Here is a 4,250-nt window from a genome sequence, read left to right as displayed (position 1 = left end):
AAATAAGAATTAAAGTTGTGACACATTTTCTTTTCCATTACTTACCCAAGATCTTTAAATCTCGAGACGAGATTCTTTTTAGGGGGAGAGGATGTAACACCCTTGGTGTTATGAGAACTAAAACCCTGGTATGGCATCATATGCATTGCATTTCATTGCTTGTGATACACATAGAATGCATTTACTAGGCTAAAATTTCAAAAGAACATGTGATATGATACTTGTTTGAGTATAGGGTATACTTAGTAGGGTTGTTTGAACCAAGTGGGGAGTGAGTTACTCCATAAGTTAGTAGCTTGTTGACCATATGGCTTATGTGTGAGACAATAGTTTTGCTAAATGGATATTATGCCTTAAGGGGTGTGGATTAGGAGATGTCACACACTTGAAGAATTTGGTGCACTCAAAACCTCAATTTGGGGCTTAATAGTGAAACTTGTGATCTAGACACTTTTTTGCAAAAAGGGCATATATCAATGTGGTAGAGTTTTGAGAGCCTAACATTTTCCTATTTGAAGATTTCTAAGTGTTGTGGAACAATTTGGGGTAAAGTGCAAAAGTTCACAAGTACTCAAGAACTTCAACTCTGAAGAACAGTGGTATTGACCAAAGTTTGGACTCATGTAGTTTTTAATCCATAAGGGTTTTGCAATAAGTCATCATAACAAAGTTGTAGGGCTACCATAGTAGTACAAAATTGTTTAAGTGACCTAGCCCTAAAACTACATGGAACTTGGAGTAAAACATCTATGAAGTATGGCTGTCAGATTAGAAGTGATGCTGAAATTGGAATTTTAGTGATATTCACCCAACTTCGGGAGCTGTTTTGTGGTTGATCCAGAAAGTTAAGCACCATGGTCACTATAGTAAAGTTGAAGGCTATATATAGGAGTACAAGTTTACTTAAGTGATAATGGTATAGTGCTGCATGGAAAAGGGAGCAAACATGCCTCAAAGTGGCTCTATCAGTCGAGTTAGTAAGGGAGGAAAAGGATTTCAGATGAAGTGTAGAAACTGAAATTGTGTTTCAGTGACATGGGGCCAACTTTGGCATCATGCTGTGCTTGATCCGTGGAGTTTTGCATGATGAGTATTATAGCAAGGTTGTTAAGCGTAGCATCGGGTACAACTTTGTTTAGGATGAAGTGGCAAGTTGCTTTAAGATTGGGGAAGCAAAAGTCGTTAAACTTGGTCGGTCAAGCTGGCAGGGGAGAACGCCACCGTTACTTCGTTCGCTGCATGTGGTCACCGTGTATTGGGGTAAAAATCTTCCTCTACGTGCCGCATGTAAACATGAGGTGTCACCATTCCAGCTGGTGCATTCACCTAGGCGCTCGTCGTGGCCCTCTGCCCTTTCGTAGGCTCGCCAGCGTAGCAGGAAAGCTTGAAGATCTTTTGAAATTCAGTCGGTGCTTCCTCATCTCTTTGCGCACCCCAGAGCTCACACACACCAGCCGAATTGCGTTAGCAACTCCGAGAGCAACATCTTCTCCATCGCCATTCTCGGCGCCGCCGTGGTGAGCGTCTCCGTGGCCAGGTCGACTAGGGTAGGTTACATCCCTTCTGTACCCCGTTCTAGCCTCCTCCATGGACACGAAAGCTCACCGACCTATTGCTTTGTTTGCTACTGCAGTGAGCTCGTCGGAACCGTTCCTCGCCGCCAAAGCACCCCACCATAGGCCGCCGCAACGTGGACAACCAACTCGGGCCTTCCTCCGGCCGTCCCCGTCACTGTTCCTGGTTCTAGGTGAGCTAGTGAAGCTTGCCCTACCCCCAATTTTAACTCTACCGCTATAAGAATTATAAAAGAATTGATCTCCTCATGTGATTTACTATCCATTTCTTGAGACTTGTGACCAAACATATTTAAAAGAGAATAATTCCTCACTAAAACACAAACAAACCATGCATCATATTGGAGTTTTGTTTGTGCATTGAATATAAAAAAACAATAACATTAATAAAAATATAATGATGAAAATAATGAGTTGAAGATTTTGATTAAACCTAAATTTGAATTGAAAATGAGAAAAAAAAAGAAAGGAGTATTAAATAAAAATAAAAATAAATAAATATAAATATATCCCTAAACTAGTATTTCTATTTTCTGCACATAGCCTGCGAAATATGCAAACCAATTTTGAATTTAAATAGCAGGTTTAAATTTAGAAAAGGGAATTCAAAATAAAACAAAATAGAAAAGAGTTAGAAGTTTAAATGGGTCGCGGCGACCGATTCGGCCCACTTATCCCTCTGCGCAGCCCAACATTCCACTCCCGCCGTTCTCGCTTGAGTCGCTGTCACGTGGGCCCAACGTGTCATCTTCAGGTTCCTACGCGCTGCCCGCCCGCAGAGATTTCCAGGTGGGTCCGCCCGGTCAGCCCGCACGCACGCGCGGGACAGAAACCATCTGCACGTTCTCACTGACAAATCGGTCGTGCGACGTGTTCCACACATGTCTCGCATTTCCACCTTCACTGTCTTATGGGCCCGGCAAGTCAGAGCGTTCTTCCCCAGAAGAATCGTGCGCGCCGGTAACAGCCTCCACAAAATTCCAGGCGCCGTTGGGGTAGTGCTTACCTGGTCGTGGCTATAAGCCAGCTGTCGCACCCACGATCCCCTTCGTCAAAAGCCACTACCTGCGCGCCTCAACCCATTACACGACACAGCCCGTGAGGAATACTGCGCCGCTGCCGCCACTACGAACCGCCTCCACCATCACCGCGTGGGTCCCTGTTGAGGTTCGTGTGCGTTCATTGGTGTGCCAGCATTGCGAGTGTGGCTTCGGTGGACAAGGACGGGACCCAAAGACTCACCGATTGCTCGCCGTCGCGCCAAGGTCACCGCCGACCGCACAATCACGAGGAAGGAACCAGCATCGCTTCGATCCGAGGTAAAAGCGCCTCCGCAAGCTTTGGTAAGCTCTATTACGCGCGTAGCACCTCTCGGATTCGGGTCTGGGCGCGTTTGGAGTGATCTGGCCGTGCGCCGGTGATGATCCACCGCAGCCAAGGCGCGGCGCCGCCGTGCGCAGTGTTGGATTGGGGGAGAAGTTTGGGTTGTCGGATTTGGTGACGACGGTCGCGATTAGGTCTAGGATAACACTTCGGTTAGAATCAGTGTGGGCCATAGATATCTGATCGTATGGTCTTTGGGCTCAAGTCGCCCAAGATTCACTTTAAACCATCGATCGTTGATCCGTCGTCTCACTTTGCGTACCAGTTCACTCGACTGGAGATATAATCTGGGCCGATCAGTGACGATCGGGCGATCAAGATCTCGCCGTACCCCTTCGCCCGAACCATTTTTCACATGGGCCCCCGTAGTTTTAATGAATGAACCCGTCGTCCCAAGCACTGTTACCTGAGTCTTAGGAAAATTAGGATTTGGCCCCTATACTTGTCAATATTGGTGTGCGCAACCCAGATTATTAGTAAAATCAGAAAAATGAATATAGTAATCAATTTTTAGTACAAAAATAATTCCAGAAAATTTGTATAATTCATATTAAATTCATTTTAACTCCAAATTGAACCATTCCAGTTCCTATAATTTTGTAATATTATTGTCTATCAAATAGTGCCACTGTTTTGACATGAAAGCCACATTAAAATTTATCTCTTAATTAATCTTGTATCAAACACATGAAACCTTTAGAAATTCATAACTTAATATCTATAACTCTAAATTTAATGATTCATGTACCTATGATCTAATTTTAATATGTGGATTATTATTATGTATTTTTTTATATGTTTGGTATGATGTTAATTTTCTCTATATACTATGCTTGTTTGTATTGTGACGAGTAGAAGAGCCAGTGGATGAGGATCCCGGTGTTCAGCAGATTGAAGCTGTTGAGCAGGAGCTCGTTGAAGGCAAGTTGTGCCCTTGATCACTTTCTTTTTACCCAGTCATGTTCTTATTAATCATAATGATCTGCATAGGTTAATTTTGATGGGACCCAATAGGTTACCCTAGTTTGGCTATCTTTATACCTTGTCTTACCACTGAATTTTTGGGTAGTACATGCTATTGCTTTATGTGGTTTTGGGTATAGAGATATACACTACTCATGTTTACACATTTTATTATCAGTTTATTATTTACTGTTCATGATAAGATCATTATGTTAATCGGAACATGGAGAACCACCCGGGAAAACAGTGCTACCACAAGGGTTTAATGGAACACCCTTGGCTGATTAACTAGGAAAGCTAGTGGATGACTACCTTACTCGATAGTGGCAA

General features: G+C 43.4%; 1 long non-coding RNA gene across 1 annotated transcript; it reads left to right on the top strand.

The window, feature by feature from the left end:
* Nucleotides 1-1,315: 1,315 nt before the first annotated feature.
* LOC111590278 (uncharacterized) lies at nucleotides 1,316-3,879 on the top strand. The gene is made up of 3 exons (XR_002749372.2): nucleotides 1,316-1,547; nucleotides 1,634-1,747; nucleotides 3,813-3,879. It is a non-coding gene; the product is annotated as an uncharacterized lncRNA (long non-coding RNA).
* Nucleotides 3,880-4,250: the final 371 nt, after the last annotated feature.

The sequence above is a fragment of the Zea mays genome, chromosome 10 (assembly GCF_902167145.1).
Source record: "Zea mays cultivar B73 chromosome 10, Zm-B73-REFERENCE-NAM-5.0, whole genome shotgun sequence".
Taxonomy (NCBI): domain Eukaryota; kingdom Viridiplantae; phylum Streptophyta; class Magnoliopsida; order Poales; family Poaceae; genus Zea; species Zea mays.
The sequence above is the reverse complement of the archived record's forward strand: the minus strand, read 5'-3'. Positions and strand labels throughout refer to the sequence as shown.